Here is a 20,169-nt window from a genome sequence, read left to right as displayed (position 1 = left end):
TGAGGAGACCATATCTGTACGCAGTATTCAAGATGTGGGCGTACCATCGATTTATACAAGGGCAATAAAATATTCTCTGACTTATTCTCTATCCCTTTTTGAATAATTCCTAACATCCTGTTTGCTTTTTTGACTGCTGCTGCACACTGCGTGGACGTCTTCAGAGAACTATCCATGATGACTCCAGGATCTCTTTCCTGATTTGTTGTAGCTAAATTAGCCCCCATCATATTGTATGTATAGTTGGGGTTATTTTTTCCAATGTGCATTACTTTCCATTTATCCACATTAAATTTCATTTGCCATTTTGTTGCTCAATCACTTAGTTTTGTGAGATCTTTTGGAAGTTCTTCACAGTCTGCTTTGGTCTTAACTATCTTGAGCAGTTTAGTATTGCCTGCAAACTTTGCCACCTCACTGTTTACCCCTTTCGCCAGATCATTTATGAATAAGTTGAATAGGATTGGCTCTCTAGGCATACATAATATGTATCCTGGTTAGCAGCACAGTGGGGAAGCTGTATCTACAGAGCTACCACTCCCCCTCCTGCTCAAGTGGGTGCTCAGCTCTCCCCCGACCCACAATGCACTGATTAGCACAGCTGTACCATCATGCAGGAAAATATATATGGGCGAGTGCAGGGTACATTACCCCCAGAGCAAGGGGAAACTAGGAGGCAAATTTTGATTGACCCAGGGTCTGCTTCCAGCCCAGCACGGCTACACCCTGCTCTATAGACAGGGCTTGTGGCAAAGCCAAAATCTGGCCCAGAATTAACAAAGCACCATCCAGTCTCATTACTGTTTAGGTTCACTGTGAGATGGCGACACACAGTACAGGCTGTATTTGTTCCATCCACTCCCCTCCCCCTGCTGGCTTAGCTTTGGGTCAAACTCCCACCACCTGCATCTGCAAGCTCGGTTCTTGCTCCCAACGCTGCCAGTTACAGAATAGGGTTAGCATGAAACTCGAGCAGAACACCAGGCGCTCAGCAGCAAGATGTGCATTGTAATTTATAATTGAGGCAGGCAAGTCTTGCTAATCCCTGGCAGATAAATAACTACTCCATTCCCACTTGACCCTGCGCTGCCCCAAAGATGACACTGTATTCATGTAATCATTATCCACCTGCAAAATTCATTTCTTACTCTCCGTTCTTTCCTAATTGAGTGTGTCGTGGGAAAATGAATTGGACAATAGGAGTTCAATAGAAGAGGAGGGAAACAGCGACCATTGCATTGGTGCCATGGTTTCTTGTTTGGCCGGCTCCCACTCAGACACATTTTCTAATCTGGTTCTCGTTTACTCCAGTTAATTTGAGGCCATATTGTGAAGCAATTATATTCCCCAGGAAGCAGTTACTCACCTGAGTAATCTCCTTGAAATCATCAGGCCTGTTCAGGGGAGTAAGTGTTCTGCAGGGGGAATTAAGGGTTTCACAGTCTGGCCCTTAGGACATTAGGCTTGGGGGTCGTATGTCCAGACCCATTAGGGTCGGTAGTTCTATCCTGTTCTGCCTTTCACAGGCCCCTAAATGAATTAAGATGTGGGTCCTTCTACCCAATATCCCCTCCATCTGTGAAAAGCCTCCTCCGCATGTAACAATAACTAACCTCAAGAAGCTCTGGAGAAGATAACTGAAGGTGAGAACATGTAGGGAGGACAGCAGGCCGTTGGTGACACGGATGGGATGGGAGTGTGTGCATGCAGAGCCCTGTTCACCTGCAAGCATAGGCCGAAGGGAAAGTATCTCTAATTGTCACCTCAGACTATTCACGGGGCTGAGACTTCATATGGGGACTTCTAGTAACAGGGCATCTCATCTGTATAAGGATCCACTGCGGGGAGGGGGAGGGGGCATGAGGGGAAAGGGGTGTGATGGGTAAGGTAGTGACGGTTAAGCTCACAATTTGGGTAGGCCAACCGGGCCTAACTGCAGGAAGTGGATAGGTGTCACAATAAGCTAGAACAATGAATGTTGATGGGAAAAGGGAGACAAAAGGACTAAACTAGTCTAAACAGAAAGGCCTCCTGCTAGAACTCAAGGGCTGTGTTCAGATCATGCCTCCTAAACGAGAAGTATGCCACCAGAAATCAATGCACCAAAATTGGTGTCTCAGAAATTAGGCGCAACTTGTGAACCATGTGAGGGGATGGGCTATTCCACCTACCACTCTCTCGGGGGGGTTCTTAAAGGGCATTTTGTGGGGCAAATACAGACAGCTGTGGATGGTAACGAGCTGATGGCTGGGAAAACAGAAAGGAGTAAGCTTCACCATTATGGTTGCCTCCCCTACGGTCTCCTGGGATCCCAGATCCACAGTAACACCATTGGGCCTTCATCACCCTGATCCAGAGAGATGTCCTAAGCAGACAGGGACAGAGAGAGAGAGGGACTCAGATGGCATCACTACCTTCAGCTGAATCCCAACGACCAAGTGAAACGTGAGCCATTGTCTCCCCCAGTTCCATTCCTTTCTTTCCCCACCTTATTTCTTCCCTTTCCGATCCCTCACCTTTTTCCTTCTGTCTAATAAGAGTCTGGCCAAGACTGTGTATTTAGCAACACTGCTGTAAGCCTCTGACTAGAAGGAAGCAACTAAAAGCAATACGAAGACAGTGCAATACTGGTACAAGTTTTCCAGAGGGGCTAATAAGACCATGTGCCATACTTTTCTTTTTCCAGCAGGTAGGTTGCAATTGAGACACAACACCACAGAAAGAAGCTGCATTTTCTTTCTTTCCTCTGCTTTTCTCTCTTCCTTTTGAATGTGTCTGTCTTGTTGGGTCTTCTAGGAAACGGGATTGGACTTCAGCCACGGCAGCTCAAGGCCATCTCAACTAACTTCCTCTCTTTTGCCCACAAAGGATAGTTATTACCATCTTTAATATCCCATAAAAGACTGTCAAATTTGGGGGGGGAGAGGGGAGTCCCTGTAAATAATCTCTCCAGCCAAAGGGAAAGGGAAAGGGGAACAAGGAATGTTGGTCAAAGGAATGCCTTATTCATAGAACCATAGGGTTAGAAGGAACTGCAAGGGTCATCTAGTCTACCCCCCTGCCAAGATGCAGGATTTGTTGTGACTAAACCATCCAAGATGGCTATCCAGCCTCCTTTTGAAAACCTCCAGCTTCCACAACCTCCCTAGGCAGTCTGTTGTCTGTTCCATTGTGCTGCGGTTCTTACAGTTAGGAAGTTGTCCCTGAGATTTAATCTAAGGCTATGTTTTTGTTGCACTTTTGTTGTTAAAACTTTTGTCGCTCAGGGGTGTGAAAAAAACCCCACATCCCGAACGACAAAATCTTTAACAACGCTGTATGGACAGCGCTTCGCTGGCGTGAGGCACTCTCCTGCTGATAAAGCTACTGCCCCTCATTGGGGTGGTTTTATTTTGTCATCAGGAGAGCTCTCCTCCATTTACCATAACAATTAGCTGGGTTCCTGATAACAGACTGTACAGACTGCCACAAAATTATCCTAGAACTTGCCAGTGGTTTTGCTGTGAGAAATTTAAATCCAGCTGATCCCCCAGGATTTTTTCAAACTGTTTCTTATAGTGGGACACTGGTTTCTCCTTTGATTTGGAATAACGGTGTATTGCTTATTCTCAGCCCCTCCCCATCCCACCAAACAAACACCTCTAATCTCCATCTATAATTGACATGCAATTAGCCCACTTGTTTTTAGCCCTAGATTCCATCAGATGCCCCTTGCGCAAGATTTCCAGTTTAATTTTGATGGCAACTCTGGTGCTTTGTAACAAAGCTGAAGATGAAAATTCAAGTCCCCTTGACTAATCAGAACCCAAAAGGAAGTGAGCAAGGAACTGCTGCAATTTACTCTTCTCTCCTGCATCAATATAGATCAGTTAATTAGGGAACCTAGACACAAACTGGCGTTAATTTGTCTTTTCTGCCCCATGGGATCATTTTCACAGCTGGAGGTCACTTGAATTAAAATATGTTGATGACATTTATTCAGGAAGCATCAGGAACCCTCTATGCTCTGGGAAGAGTACAGGCTATACCCTCACAACCAGCATTGCTTTAGCTACCGTATGCCATATGGGCTCTGTAATCCCATAATGAGGAGAGACAGTTGTTCACTGCATCTTCCTTAAACCACTTGACTTTCACTGTGAATTATAGGTGTGATTAAATCTAGCATGGTCTTCACGTACTTCCAAAAATCAGAGATATAGTCAAGCGCTACAGCTGACAGCTTGTTTTTGATTGACATGCGCTATATTTATTATCATGCCATCTCCTTGGTCCCTTAGTTTTATACAGCTTCACAAAACTCATACACTTCTGAACAGGGATTTCTCAAATGCTTTCATTATACCACATAGCTAATGGTTAGTGATTCCGCTGCATCTGCAAGAGATAATTATATCTGAGATCCTTTTTTTCTGTGGGAGAGGGGTGGAGGTTATGGCTGGTGGACAAAATGTACAACTTGACCTTTTTCCCCATAACACAATTAGGAATTAAGTGCAGTTAGTCAAGGCAGACGTAATCCTAAATGAGAAGACACTGGATAAACGGCGTATTGGACTTTGTAATCCTGCATTCAACCACTAGGCTAGAAATTCATGGCTCTGGACTGTCCATGTCCCTTGGAATGGCATTTTACTCACTCGTAATTTGGTTAAATGTTATCCTGAGTCAAAGAAATACTTATAAGTGTGCTTAAATCCCATTGAAGTCAATGGGACTTAGGCAACTGCTACAAATTAAGTATGTGCTTAAATACTTGCTTGAATAGGGATGCTTTCTTGTAGGAAGGCCTAAACTGCTTATGTGGGATAGTAGTATTAGGGATGAATTTATTCATTTTTTGTTGTGATTAACGGTTTCAACAAGAAAAAGGCATTTATTGAACCAAAGACAAAGTCAAATGCTGCTCTTCATTTCATCTCCCACTTCCAACCTTCCCAACTGGGAACTTGGATCAAATCTCTCTATCCAGCTCCCTCCAGCATTTCAAATACTGCCATAACAAGGTGGGAGGTTAAAAATTAAGAGCTTCATTAATAGACAATTTCAAAGACTCTTCTTTGTACTGGGACACGCATTTGGTGAGGGTCGCCACATGGGGGGAAGGGCTGGCCTTGTTTTCTTGGAGGTCATCAGCATCATGCAACTCCCCGCGGCCTTTTCCCACGAGAACAGCTCACAGCAGTTACCACAGTCTTTGCAACTGATCAGGGGACACTTCTCAGCTGGTGGAAATGGTTCTCACTCCATTGACTTCAATGGCGCTAGGACCGTTTCCACCCGCTGAGACACTGGGCTTGAAGTCAATGGGCATTAGATTAGGCCCAAAGGTCCCAGATACAATAAGATATTTAGGTATTGAAATCAGTGAGTTAGACACCTAAATGCCTTTGAGGATCTGGGCCTATGTCATCAAGAAAGTTTATTGGGGGAAGGTGTAGAGGACTCAATAGCATCCCTCCTGAAATATTGGTTCATTTTTTTTTTTTTTTAAACTTACCCATCCCTCTCCATTACATTTCAGATTCACACACACACATACCCCGTTGCTGGGTATAAGTACAGTTTGCTAGTGTATGTTCCAATAATGCTCAGGGCAGAGTTAAATGAAGATGTTCTCACCAGGGCAGAACTGCTGTCAATAACAACTGCTATTTAAATTTGCAATCAGAGGTAAATAGTAGCGACTTGAGATTCTGTTCCTTGGGTTCTTTAAACCTTGAATGCAAAAAACAAAAAACAAAAAAATGTACAAAATTAAAACAAAAACAACAAAACTCTGAATCTCTAATTACCCTCCGTGCTCTCATCCGCTGTGCTGCTCTCAGGTGTGAATGACGCCACGCGATGTGCACTGGGACTTTTCCCCCCCTCTCCAGAGCAGGATTGTTCTCAATATGAAATTCAAGAGCACTCAGGATCGAAACCCCAGCGGCATCCCTGATTTCAGTAACTAAGTAACTACGCATGTAAGCTGTGTCAAGGCTTTCATTAAACTCGGAGGGCAGTTGCTCCCTTCTGTTTCAGGCTTCTGCTAGCATTTCACTTTCAGCTGTGATTTGAATTTGCTTACAAGTGTACAAAATGAATAATCAGCAGCTTTCAATGGACCAGGGTAAACCCTTTTGTTGGTGGGGCCGCTCTTATTAACATTTCCCCTTTGATATTTACATCTGATTGCGCCTTTCCTTCTTGCTTCTTATTTTCATGCAAATAAGGCCTGACCTTTAGCACTAGATGTGTTATTAAAAATGCACACTTGGAAGCACGTGTATCCTAATTAGAGAAACGTCAAGGGGGGAGCGATGCGGAGCAGCATTAAGGGTGGTTAAATTCCTTTCCACGCCAGTGTTGCAGGGGCGCAGAAATGGTTCTCGCTTATTCTGCTGGGCTGTAAAGCGTCTCCTGGGAACTGAAGCTTTTTCCAACCATGCCAGTAAAACAACTTGGTAGAAAAGTCTCCCTCACAGATTTAAAAGCAGGGTGTCAGAGTTGACTACATCTAAAGGGATTCTAAAGTGCCACAGGGAGGAGGTTGGTGGGCATAGTTTCATTGCAGCATGGAACGACACATTCGCTAGTCACTAAATTAATACACCAGGTCAGATTCAGGTATGGAGTGGCTCAATTGTCCAAGTGTTCTCAATGAATGTATTGGGTCAAATTCACCCGGAGTAATTTAAGTGCCACATTCATGGAAGTATGAGTTAGATTCTGCAGTGACAAAAATGGTGCCCATGATTCTCAGCTCACACCAGGTTTTTTTAACTGGTGTTACTCCACTGGCTTCAGTGGAGTTGTTCCTGATTTACACCAGCATGAAAGAGGTCAGTATCAGTTCTTCTAAATTAATGTGTGGGGGGGTGATTGTCAAAGGCGCTGAAGGAGTGAGGCACCCAATTCCTGTTGAAAACCAATGGGATCTGGGTGCCTAATTCTTAAGATCCTTTGAAAATCCAAGCCATGAACTGGGGCCCAGACCCTCAGGTGCTAATTTAGCATCCTTTAACTCCATGGGATCCGTTGAGGACCCGGGCCTAGCAGCTTTATTGAACACATCCTACTAGGCCTGTTCCTCATGGACGTCAGAGGCACAACTGCTGTTGACTTTTGGAGTGCAGGCTCAAACTGTATGTCCTGTTTGGAAATGTCCCTGTCTTCATACAAAGCATGGGACAGATTCGTTAGGAGGTCTCTCTCTCTTGCTTGTTCCAAAGCCGACGAGAGGAGCAGGGTTGGATAATTAAAAAGATGTTACCTGAGACCTAGGTTAGACTTTTCACTTCTTGACCCTTTTTCCCCATGTACAAGCGGTCGGAGAGGCCCACTGTTATGCTGCCTGCGGTGATTGGTGAAATCTAAGAACAGGACTCGCAGCCAACAAGTCTTCAAGTGTAGTCTCCTCAGGTACTGCAGCAGCCTGAACATGGAGACTCAGACAGTCCCCCTGGGTACTCCTATCTGTCTCGCCACCCCAGGTGAGTGTCCCTTTGTGACAGATGGTCCCTTATACCAAAGATCACAGCAATATTCTGGTTAGTCCCTGTCCCGAAGGGCCAGTCACTTACCCCAGGTCAATTGCACCTTTGATCTCACACCAAAAACAACAACACCTGGAGTCAATCCTATAAGAAACTATGTAAAGATTTATTAAATAGGAAAAGGATACTGGGGGGGGGGGCTTTTTGTCCCCCTCCTGCCATGAGCTCTGAGCTGCAAACTCGCTGGTGGGGAGGAATCCACTTTCATGACTCATCTTTGGGAAGCGGGGGCGGGGGGGGGGAGGAGAAGAGGGCAGAACAACAAAGTGTTTTTTTCCTCTTTAACGTCCTGCAATCGTCTGTCTTGAGTCAATGGACCTTTCCTGTTGGGAAGGATGTAACACCTTCTGTTGGTGATCTGAACGTCACACTTTTTAATGTTTCTCTCCTGTCCGGCGATTGGAGGTTCACAATACAACCACTCAAATATTACCTCACAATATGGGATGAAGATGTTATAAGTGAGATTAATGCAGGCAGCAACTCACAAGCACGCAATAAAGTCAAAACACTAAACGCATTCTTACAAGTCTAATGCTTGTTTTAACAGTATTAACATGCGAGTCAGACTGATTCCAGCTATATTTCTGTGAGTGTTCAATGGAGACATGGTGACTTTGGCATGAGCGGGCACCTGGTCTGCCAGTGTCACACCCACGATCCTTTGCCACGCCTTCCTGTCCATGGCACCCGTTCATAGGTCTTGGAGTTCCAGTTCTTTTCTCTTAAAACTTCTCTTGGCAGATGCTTTCCATCATATTCTCAGTCTTCCATGTCCTTTTTGCTGTCTGCTTCCTCCCATACTTTCTTTGCTTGATTCTCCTACTAATTCACTCTGTAACTGGGATGGCAAGAAGTGGACTCAGCACACTGCCTTGTCTCAATGCCACCATCACTTCAAACCTCTACGGCACTCCAGGTATTGGTGTCACCTTACCTCTTGACTCGTCTATCACTTGCACTTCTAGAAGTCCCACTCCCTACCATCTCAATACTCCATCAGCTCCCTTGGAACCAAGCCATATGCTTTCTCCACATCAATAAATACACTTTCCTTTTTTAAAATCATTCTTTCCAACTCCTGTCTCATTGAAGATATTGTTAGACTCCCCTCAGCTTGAAATACTTAAGAGTTCCTGGTTCCACCCCCTTTCCATCTCCCAGCCCACATGGCCCAACTTTCATGGAATCTCAGAACTTTCTTTCAAAATCCCCAACTCCTTTCTCCCTTGTATCTATCTCATCACATCAATAGGAATCTCTCGGGGCTCCTATGTATATTGATATGCAAAACATTCCACATGAAGACATGGAAATTGCTCTAGGTTCACAGTGGATTCACCTGTTTATCAGTTTAGTAGACGTGCGCTTCCTGATTACCCTCTGTAACAACAGGACAATGGCAAGGGCTTGCTTAGCATAAGCCGCTCATTAAAATGCAGTCAAGATGGGAGCATGCTTTGTGTGTAAGTTTCTTATAGTTTTAATAATCCTGACAGAAAACAATGGGGACACAGATACGTCTCCGTTTGCCATTGAGCCGTCTAGACTTTTCTTCGGCTGCGTGAGTTGATACAAAGGGCTTAGCTGCTTCATAGGGTTAATTCTCATTCAAAAGCTTCACATTACCAGCAAGAGCAAATGAGAAAAAGGCTTTTCTTTACCTCAGAATGAGGATTCCTGAAATAAAGATAACCTTGTCTTGTGGGACCCGCCTGCCTGTTTCAATTAATGCTGCTTTTCAAGATAAAGTAAACAACTTCGCATTTAAAAACCCCACCACCTGAAATTTGTTTCCTTGAATTTGCAATCATAAAAATGCCAAGCTTTCTCCCGCCCCCCCCCCTCAAATTTATCAGGCAACAAACAAAAGACTCAGCTGAGGGACTTCGCCACTGTATTTGCACTAGCTGCCAGCTTTGAAGGCACTGGAAATGAGCCCCCTGGAAATCTTGGGAGAATAAATAAAGGCGGTAATAGGAATTTCCATAGACTCTTTCACAGCCTGCTAATGGCTTGGGTGACAGGTCTGGGAAATATCATGTTTGCGCTTTTTATTAGATCCTGTACCACTCACCCAAGTCAACAGCTGTATTGATTCACATTCATGCAATTGGGGGCAAATTGGTTTTCAGTCAATATTAACAGGAGCAGAGCTCAACGGAGGAAACTTGTACCAAAAACCCATCCTGCTCGGAATAAAGCAACAGCAATATCTAGGACTGTGAGGCGCAGCAGCCTCTCTGAGCGGTGCCACATGGGCAGATGAAGAACTCCACATGGAGAAGGCTCCAGGTCTGCTTTACTGACTGCTTACAGTGGGGCTAGACCACACCTTTAGGCACAGGAGGCATGAACTGCCCTGCCCCAGGAGTAGCCCCAGGAGGCCCTGTGACTCAGACCCCCAAGTCACAATTCCACCTCTCTCCTTGTTTCTAAGACAGTGGTAATTTACTCCTGGCCAAATGGCAGGTGAGTAGTGGGGGATGAAACCAAGGCCCTGCCCACTCCCCAACCACTGTCCCTCCAGCATGCAGCATCTGCTGACTCCTGCACGGCCAGGCCCCAATCCCAGAAGCCCATGCAGGACGCAAGGGTGGGGCGTTCTCACTCCTTCCTTCCTGTAATCTGAGTCCCAGTCTAGTCCTAAGCAACTACAGCCTTCCCTCTTGCCTGCAAAAGGCAGTGAAACCCGCTGCGCAGAGACTGGGAGCCCTGGGTGTGCCACGCAGAACTGCCCGAGCACCTCAGCAGAGCCGAGTGTTTAAATAGGGGTCATGCAGCACAGGGAGCTAATCATTGGAACAGGCAACAGAGTGGCATATTCAACCCGGGCAGAAATGCAAAGCTGTCAGTCAGCCGTAAAGATAACATCTCCTCAGAGTGACAGGCAGGGCAAGGTGATGGGAGACACAACAGATTGACACCCTGGGATGCCGGAGTCCTCCTTTGATTCACAGCAGCAGTTAGAGGCCAGACCAAGATCACAGCCATGCACAGGCTATACATACACATACAGAGAGAGGGGCCAGGCCTCATTCTCACATGGGGGGAAGAGTAAACATAGGCACAGAAACCCAGCTCTCCTGGCTCCCATACTAATACTCTATCCATTAGGCCACACCGTCTTCCAACTATATCATCTACCCCGTGGCTTATTTATGCTTATTGCGCTCATCCAGGACATGACTACGTAAGTGATCAACCCAAAACAGAGAAAGACCAAAAAGAGACACCCGCAGAATGGGAGAGAGAGGGCCAGTTGCTCACATTGGACAGCACCTTACTCCGAACATTCCCACTGCCTTCCAAGGAAGCACTCCCGGGATATTCAACGGGAATAAGAGTCAGAATCCAGCCCTGAAAGAAGTCCTTTGCCCTATACATAGTGAAGAATTGCATCTACCTGCCAGCATCTGAATAGAAGATTTCAGCTTCTTTACTTTCCCCTCTCAAACCTAAATTTCCCCCTTAATGGGATATTAAAAATAATGAAAAAGAAAAATGAGGGGAGTTTTAAAAAGCCATTATAATTCAGTTTTAATGCTTATTCTATTACTGCATGCCAGCAAGCGGATCTGAGCGGCTTTTATAATATCTAGGGTTTTATTATTCTTAACACAGAGACTGGCAATACATTATGTTTGGAAGCACCCTCCCGAGGCTGGTAATTCAGATGGAATTTCCTTTATCATCGCTATTAGAAAAGGATTGTAACCATTTTGTAGAGTGTCTTTGCATCAGGCCGCTGCAAAGAAGAAAGCCAGCTTCCCTGGCACACCTCTTTATGTTCCTACTTCCTGCAGTTCCAATCACTCCCGATGAAGAGCACACAAAGCCCCAAATGAGTTGAGAAATGTACCCATTCGTTTTACCAAGCATTTTTCTGCAAAGCCCAATCAGGATCGTCAATAGCTATTGGCCCACTTGTCGCTTGTGAAATTATTTCTCTAGCGAATGTATCTAATTTAGTTTCCTTGTTTGCCAAGCACCATAGATCTACATCAAGTGCTCCTCAATGTTCTAGATGTTATTTTTAAAATTCTGTGCCCAGGGCCAGATTGGCAGCAGGGCTGAATGCTCAGCAGCTCCCATAAAGTTCAGTTGCTTAACTGGGAGCAGAGTTCTTTGAAAATCTCTCTGTATACGCTATTGGCCAGATTCTGGCATCCTTACCCCTGTTAAATATTACCTTACTTGGAGAGTGGTCCCATGGAAATCAATGGAACGTCATGCAATGTGCAATATATGGAATAGTCTAACTTAAACATGAAGGGTAAAATCCTGACCCTACTGAAGTCAACAGGGTTTTGACATTAACTTCAGTGGGGCTAAGATTTCTTTATTAAAAGAAAACAACAGACAACCAATTCCACTGAAATCAAGGGGGTTACACCAGTGGGAAGCCGGTATAATGATATAGGGAACAATATCCACCGATTCTGTGCCTGTAGCAAAAGGGGAAGGAGCACAATGACATTTAGGTCACTTCCATGCGTGGTTAGAGTCTACACAAACTAAAGGAAGAAGCTGTCAAGTGGCAGACTTGATCCTCATAGGTCTATGATAATAAAGTCAGTCACACTTCCCTTCTTGGAAGGTAAAACGATTCTGGTGTTAATTAACACCAAAAAAGGGGGATGATAGCTTGCTGGCAGGTAAGAAGGAAGCACGTTTCTCAATGAGACTAAGAATCATAGAATATCAGGGTTGGAAGGGACCTCCAGAGGTCATCTAGTCCAACCCCCTGCTCATAGCAGGACCAATCCCCAACTAAATCATCCCAGCCAGGGCTTTGTCAAGCCGGGCCTTAAAAACCTCTAAGGAAGGAGATTCCACCACGTCCGTAGGAAACCCATTCCAGTGCTTCACCACCCTCCTAGTGAAAAAGTTTTTCCTAATATCCAATCTAAACCTCCCCCTCTGCAACTGGAGACCATTACTCCTTGTTCTGTCATCTGCTACCACTGAGAACAGTCTAGATCCATCCTCTTTGGAACCCCCTTTCAAGTAGTTGAAAGCAGCTATCAAATTCCCCCTCATTCTTCTCTTCTGCAGACTAAATAATCGTAGCTCCCTCAGCCTCTCCTCATAAGTCATGTGCTTCAGCCCCCTAATCATTTTTGTTGCCCTCTGCTGGACTCTTTCCAATTTTTCCACAGCTGGAAGACAACTGGATCTCCTTGTTTAATGTCATTTGCCACAAGGGAGCAATGGTTAGAAGCCTCCTGATCTTATGCACGTCTCTCAGATGCTGGGCAATGCGAGCTGAACAATGATAATAAAGGGGGAATGTCAACCCTTCAGTCCATCTGGATCCAGGCCTAGATTCCAGCAAGGTTTCCAGTGAATTCCAGAGAATTATTTCCTGGCCATTGTGTTGTATCATTGCGTAGGACAGCAGCACCGGACTTGTTCCCCACAGCTAAGGGATTTGTTCATCTGAAAGATCTGGGGTACAAATTCTCCTCTCAGATCTACTCATTCGCTCGCGCCTCTGAGATCTGCAATTTCAATCCATCTATATTACGATAGCAGCTAGAGGCCCTGACTGAGACGAGTGCCCCATTGTGTCAGGTGCCCTAGGATGAAAGAGACAGACCCCACCCCAAGAGTTTACAGTCGGTACAGACAAGACAGAGAATGCTGGGAGAAGGGAATAAGGATATTTCCATTTGTAAAATGGAGAACAGAACCAGAGGGCGAAATTCTGGCCCACTGACTTTGAGGCCACGATTATATCCAGGCAGATCAAGAGTGGGGACTGAGCACTTTCCAATCTGGCCCTAACCACTTTTGAAAAACCAGATCTAAATGACTTCACACAGAAATATGTGGCACTGTGGGGAATTGAAGCCCGGTGGCCTGAGTCCAGTCTAGTGCCTTCACCTCAATCAACCATCCCCTAAATCTTTCCGTTTATCTCTACACTGTCTGATTTCTGCTGCCTGTAGTTAATTTGCTCTTCCCCCTCTCAATGGGTACTCACATGAGATTGCTGTTGCTAGATTACAGGTCATGTGCCTATTGTGAGCTCTGGCCATCTCTAAACAGAACAGTCGAAGGGAATCCCGAGTGGATGCCATGACGGATTGGTACAGGTAGTTGTGGAATCTGTTAGCACAACCCCCTCCTGATATGGATAAAAGTCGTTGGAGGAGTCCGCATAATAATATGCTCGAGGCCACCAAGTGACACTGTTTCCAGGTGCCTCTGGGAGCCCCGATGTCTTAGCATATTCCTATAATCTCAGCGAAGCGGGACAAGACAGAAGAGAATATCTAAACCCCAGGACCGTCCATTTCATCATCCCTATTCCGTATCATACACCAGGGGCCAGATCCTGAGCTGGTGTGAATCAGGGGCAGCTCTATTGACTAAACCAATTTACATCAGTTGAGGATCTGGCTCCATTTACCTGGCTGACCGCATTTGAGGACAGGGGAATGCATTATGAGAATGATGTCTATCTGCCCCAGCATGTGAATTCACAGCATTCAAAAAAAGTCACTCAGCAACCCCACAGCATTCAGCAGAGCTGTTGCCTAGCACACTTGACAGAATTACAGCATTGTTTCAAATGCACTCAGAGAGAGGACTCTCCTAACAGAGCCAAGAGGCAATCAGTAGAACCAAAGAAATACCATAGCCCTCCCCCGGCCCCCAACAAGTAAACAAAATATAGCTAGAGATACAAAGGCCACTGAACTGGTCAGAGGAAGATTTTATAGATGGGATTGGCATGATCATATACGACAGCAATGAAAAGACAGGATTGCGGTCAGTGTCGTTGTGTAACGTGACAAGAAAAACCCCGCAACCTTCTGCAATCTTCACTATTTTTCCTTTCTTCGTCTCTCATCTTATCCAAGGTTCCTCTCCCCTACTTAAGATGGAGATATCCTATCTCCTAGAACTGGAAGGGACCTTGAAAGGCCATCGAGTCCAGCCCCCTGCCTTCACTAGCAGGACCAAGTACTGATTTTGCCCTAGATCCCTAAGTGGCCCCCCTCAAGGATTGAACTCACAACCCTGGATTTAGCAGGCCAATGCTCAAACCACTGAGCTCACATTTTTTTAAGGTTGCAGTCTATAAGTATCATCTAGATATTTGGATACGTAAGGAGAAAGTCTAGGCACCAAAGAACGCAGCTGAATTTTCATAAATCATACGGCCAGGAGGTGCCCATTGTGATCACCTAATCTGACCTCCTGTACCACACAGCCCATAGGACTTCCCTGAATTAATTCCTGTTTGTGCTACAGCACATGCAACAGCCAAAGGAGAGAAGAGAAACTGAGGCTTAGTCCAATGCTCTACCCACTAGACGGTGCTACTTCCTCAAAACTAGAGATGCCACAAATTAAGCCCAGAGTATGTGCTGTACAACTGACCTACATCTCCATGCAGGCCATCTTCCAAAGGGATCAACAGAACAGGCACTGAGCTCTTTAGAAAAATCAGTCCTTGTTCCTCTGAAAAATCTGCCCCCAGCTGTGGGTGCTGAGCACTTGAAAACATGGCCCTGAGCGCTTTTGTAAATCTCGCCCAAAAGGAAGTGGCCCGATTTTCCAAAAGGAGCAGCGTCCGCCAGGACAGCGGGAGCGACAGGGCGCTGAGCACTTTTGAAAATCTGGCCTCTAGTCTCCAGCACCAGGCTGTTTCAGAGCCATAGTGCAGGAGTGTACCGCGAGGGGAGTGGTGGGACAAAAACCTCTGTATTCCTGTTCATTTCATCTTTCTTCTCAAATTGCTTCCATTTAAGTAAAAAACATCACGTAGCATGGGAGCACTGAGGAGCTCTGCAGAGCAGTGTGAAGAAATTCCTGTCAGAACCTTCCAAGTTCTTTTCCTCTGTGGCAGAAAATGGCTTCCTCCCTGACGCTGCTGTTTGCTCAGCAAGCCAAGAGCAGGGAGGAGAGCACTTCAGAGACTGTGCAATTAGAGCCTGATCCTGCTCTGATTCAAATCAATACAATCCCCCCCCCCCATCAACTTTAAAGATGAAAGATCCAGACCTCAGAGAGCATCTTGTAGGCAATGCCCCCCCAAGCACATTACAGCCACGAACCAGTGCCTGAAATAAAGCTCACAACACAGTGGTGAGGCAGGTAAGTGTTATTATCACTGCTCCGCCATTTTGGTGGCCTCTCACAGAAAAGGGAGCAAACAGCCCAGATGCCCTAAGCCCCAGAACCAGTATTGACTTCCCCCCTTCCCCAAAATTAAATACACACTTCCCCAGAGTTCCAACCTTGGGGGCACCCTGGGTTTACAGTTTAACTCTTTAGGGGGAGGTGAAGTCAATGGGCACACAGACCTTGCAAAGATTTCTAAACCGCTACGCTTCACTTAGATAGAGCACAAAAAGCACAGCTCCTGGCAAAACAATAAAACACCTACCTGTGTTTCTCTGCCTCAGTTTCCTCACCATTCTGGATCATTCTTTGGGCAGCATCCTCTAAGGCATGTAGGGTCCTTCCTCTCCTCCTGCTATGACTTCTTCTCCAGGACTCAGTCTGTCTGAGCTCTTTCAAAAGGGGAACTGCTAGATCCTCTTTTATAACCTTTGCCAGGTGACTGCCTCATTAGCTGCTAAATTGCCACCCCCTGGAGTTCAGACTTAAACAACTGGGTTGGGCTGGGTGGTAGCTATTTCTTTGTCCAAGCGCGCTCATCCAAATTTAAGGGCCCTCTGTTGTTAGCCCTCTAGCACCTGGGAATTTTAGTCCAAAGGAGAGGCAAAAAAAGATTAAGAAGGCTAAGACCAGCGTTACAAGCAAAAGGGAGTTTGCAGCCTGAGATGCAGAGCGCCCAAGTCATCCAGAATTCCTACGCAGAACACAGCAGCTCCGGCAGGTTTAAAGTGCATCAGTTTTGATTTAGTGACAACAACTTGGCTTTTGAGGATTTGGCCGTTGACACTGATGGTTTTAAACAGCCGTGGAAAAGTTTCCCCTATCAAATGCACGTCCCGACGGGGAGGGGAGACAGGTGTGGGAGAGAGTCATTCTCACTTCTTCTGCCTCGTTCCATAGTAAGGGAGGGGGGACAGAATGCAAAAAGCTGGGGAAATACACAGATGTCTCTAGTGAGGTTCATACAATTCTCATGACTTGGCTGGTGGGAGCCCTACAGCATGGAGCACAAACCCAGCCTGATTTGGCTTCCTTCCAACAACGGCTGATGTTAAAACCAGCAGAGGCCAATGCAGTCATTTGGGGAAGAGCAGAGGGGGCACTGAACAATAACATTGCCCTGCTGCAACGGTGCATTTGGGCTAATGGTGTGTATGTGGGGGAGGGGTGCAGACCCTCCCACATCCACCTACCTGGGAATGGTTTCACCTTCCTTTGAAGCATCTGGCGCCGAACGCTGTCAGAGGCAGCTTACTGGGCTAGATGGACCATCGGCCTGCTCCAGTCTGGCAATGCCCGTGTTTCTCTGCCCAAAGCAGAGAGCTGGCTCCCATGGCGTGTAAGCCTCATTTTATTCATCTCTGTGTGATTATTTGACATGAGCTTTCTCGGAGAGTGAGTCTCACTGTCTCTCTGCTGCACGTTTGAGCGGAGAGACGGACACAATAGATTTCAAAAACAATGGTCCTGGGAAAGAGGTGGGGGCTGGGCTCCAGAGCTGGGGTGGGCGGAATCTCTGTTCAGTTTTGTCCCACGCCCTGTGAATCCTGGCTGTCGTCTGTTGTTCTCATTCACCGACAGTCACGCCCAGGATTTCGTGAGCCACTGTTCTGAGTCACAACTACACATACACACATGCTGTACTGTGTGAGCTGCTGCTCTCTCTCTCACACACACACACACACTGTGGTTTGAGGCAACGTTCTCCCTCACACAAACACCCACCCACAGTATTGTGTGAGCCGCTGTTCTCACACACACACAGCACTGTGTGTTACTCTTGCAATTGAATAACCACATGGGATACAAACCCATAGGCCAGTGCTGCTTGGGGGGGGTCCATTGCCAGGCACGTGGGGGCTGATTCTCTCCTGTCTCTCCCATGGGCTGGCTGCAGCGGTATCAATGCGCGGGCTGCCAGGACCCTCTGCAGACCTGTGCACAGGAGCAGAATGCAGGGACCGATGGGTGCAATACGCTGTGGATCTAGGGACGATTCGCCTCAGAGCACAGGAGATTTGTAAGGCGTTCCCCCTTCCAGGCCATAGAGTGACATTAGCCTACATGGTGATTGCACCCTCGCTCTTCAGGGTGTTTAGCTGGAGGCTATGCCGCTTTTCCTTTCCTTGCCAAAGCATCTCTCTCCACCAGGAACTCCCCATCTCCCTCTGTCTGGATACCTGTGGTACTCACCTGGCCCCCAGCCCCATCACAGTCTGTAGTGTGTCTATCCCCACAACGCCCGTGTGAGGAAGGGAAGTGCTGTTACCTCCAGGGAGCTGAGGCACAGATGGTACGGCCCAGATCCATAGAAGTATTTAGGCTCCTTCCATTGTTATCACTTGACCACAGGCACACAGGAAGCGTGTAGCAGAGCAAGGAGCTAGTGATGATCCACAGATGGTCACCAGCCCTTTAAGCCCCAAACTAAGAATTGCTCTGATTCTACTGTGGTTAAGGACAACCACAATGATTTACCCTGAAAAAAAATATGCCGCCTATCTCCATAGCATTTCTGTTTTACTGATTCAAAAGTAGTTGATTGTTGCATGCCGTGCCGTCTCTTTTGGGAGCATTGCCGACTGGGTAGGGTGTGGGTGTGGTGTGAACTTCATATCACCTTGCATGACTGGAGCTGCAGGTGGGAGGAAAGGAGTCCTGTTGCTGCCTGAAGGATGGCAGGAATTCACACACATGCTACATGCTCTTCCTGGATTAGCTTAATAGAGCTGTGTCCTAAAAAAGGCTATTGGCCTGATTCAGAGACCATTGAAGACTCCCACTGACATCTGTGGGCTTGGCTCAGGTCCTATTTGACTATAAAGTGTCCTGATTAAACTGGAAGTGGGTTCAAATCCCAGACAGAATTACTTAGAACTAAGATACTATCAGTGGGAGTGTTATAAATAGCTAGATAGATACACAGCACAGTATTGCTAAAGGTAAACTTTACAAAAATTAAGAGGCAGGAACCTCTTGAAATAAGGAGCTTGTCTCGAAAATCATGATTTTTTTTAAAAAGAAAACAATAAATGTGTGGTTCTTTATATTTGCTTACTGGTTTCTGAGCCTCTAGGGTTCATCTGTTCAGACTTTTCTCAGTAACCATAAAGGCTAGACATTTATTTTTCTTTTAAATGGAGGCTGAGATTCTCAGGGAATCACAGGACTCCAGGAGCTGGAGCTTTGAGAAAAACAACTATCGGGAGACTTGGGATAAATATCATGAATTCACAACACTGTAAGCAAGTCAGAGAGAGGAAAGTCTAGTATTTTATGGGACTCATCGGAATTTATGAGTAGAAACATAAGAACATAGGAATGGCTATATTAGGTCAGACCAATGGTCCACCTGGCTCAGTATCTTGTCTTCTGACAGTGAACAACACGAGGTGGTGTTACTGGTTGCTTCAGAGGGAATGAACAGAACAGGGCAATTATTGAGCGAACCATCCCCTGTTGTCCACTCCCAGCTTCTGGCACTTGGAGGCTAGGGACACCCAGAGCATGGGGTTGCATCCCTGACCATTGATGGACCTATCCTCCATGAACTTATCTACTTTTTTTTTAACCCAGTTATACTTTTGGCCTTCACAACATCCCCTAGCAACAAGTTCTACATGTTGATTGTGTGTGTGAAGAAATACTTCCTTTTGTTTAAAACTGCTGCCTATTAATTTCATTGAGTGACTCCTTGTTCTTGTGTTATGTGAAGGGGTAAATAACACTTCCCTATTTATTTTCTCCACACCAGTCATGATTTTATAGACCTCTATCATCATTTTTAGTCATCTCTTTTCCAAGCTGAAAAGTCTCAGTCTTATTAATCTTTCTTCCTATGGAAGCTGTTCCATACCCCTAATCATTTTTGTTGCCCTTCTCTGTATCTTTTCCAATTCTAATATATGTTTATTGAGATGGGGCGACCAGAACAGCATGCAGTATTCAAGGGGTGGGCGTATCATGTATTTATATAGTGGCATTATGATATTTACTGTCTTATTATGGATCACTTTCCTAATGGTTCCTAACATTCTGGTAGCTTTTTTGAGTGCCGCTACAGATGTTTTCAGAGAACTATCCCCAATGACTCCAAGACCCCATCATTTTGAATGATTAGTTGGGATTATGTACAAAATACCAACAGCACGAGCGGGATCCACATCAGGGTGTCAATGTTATTCAAAGATTTTTATTTTTATGAAAAAATATAAAATTTTATATCTTACACTACAAAAACATGTACACAAACAAAATGCACATAAAGCATCAAAGGAAAAATAAAAATAAAAGGAAATAAATACAGCAATGCTAAGCCTTCTATGAGTTAAAACTCCAATGCAGGAAATTGAGCTTAATGCAATTGGGGCAGTGTTTAATAGAGGCGCTCCGAGTCCTGACCCACCTGCACTAAGGGGTTTAGATGGACTTAATAATAAAGGACTCGAAACTATATGTTACTCTCAGACTGCTATCAATGTATTTCACA

The sequence above is a fragment of the Terrapene carolina genome, unplaced genomic scaffold, assembly GCF_002925995.2.
Source record: "Terrapene carolina triunguis isolate 2854851 unplaced genomic scaffold, T_m_triunguis-2.0 Scaffold136, whole genome shotgun sequence".
NCBI classification, from domain to species: Eukaryota; Metazoa; Chordata; order Testudines; family Emydidae; genus Terrapene; species Terrapene triunguis.
The sequence above is the reverse complement of the archived record's forward strand: the minus strand, read 5'-3'. Positions refer to the sequence as shown.